The sequence below is a fragment of the Phyllostomus hastatus genome, unplaced genomic scaffold (assembly GCF_019186645.2).
Source record: "Phyllostomus hastatus isolate PE091 unplaced genomic scaffold, TTU_PhHast_1.1 phas_contig_198, whole genome shotgun sequence".
Lineage (NCBI taxonomy): Eukaryota > Metazoa > Chordata > Mammalia > Chiroptera > Phyllostomidae > Phyllostomus > Phyllostomus hastatus.
Window position 1 is genome coordinate 4596921 of NW_025333715.1, and position 260 is coordinate 4597180.

The window sequence follows — 260 nt, forward strand, 5'->3', positions numbered from 1 at the left end:
GCTTCTGAAATCTTTGGATCTTAATATGACACAAAGGAAAACAGGTGAGAAGTCGGGATCTGGCTTGGGCCTTGTCGCTCCTGAAGTATGTCCATCTGTCCTTATGCATCATGTTCTCCCCTCCCTTTGTTTTGTCCACATGTGATGATTGATGTCCCAAGTGGGAGAGAAAACTAAGCTCATAGCCAACAGCAAGTGATATTTGTATGTGAGGCAGACACGTCTTTCGTTCACAATGAAGGACAGTCTATAGTACAAAA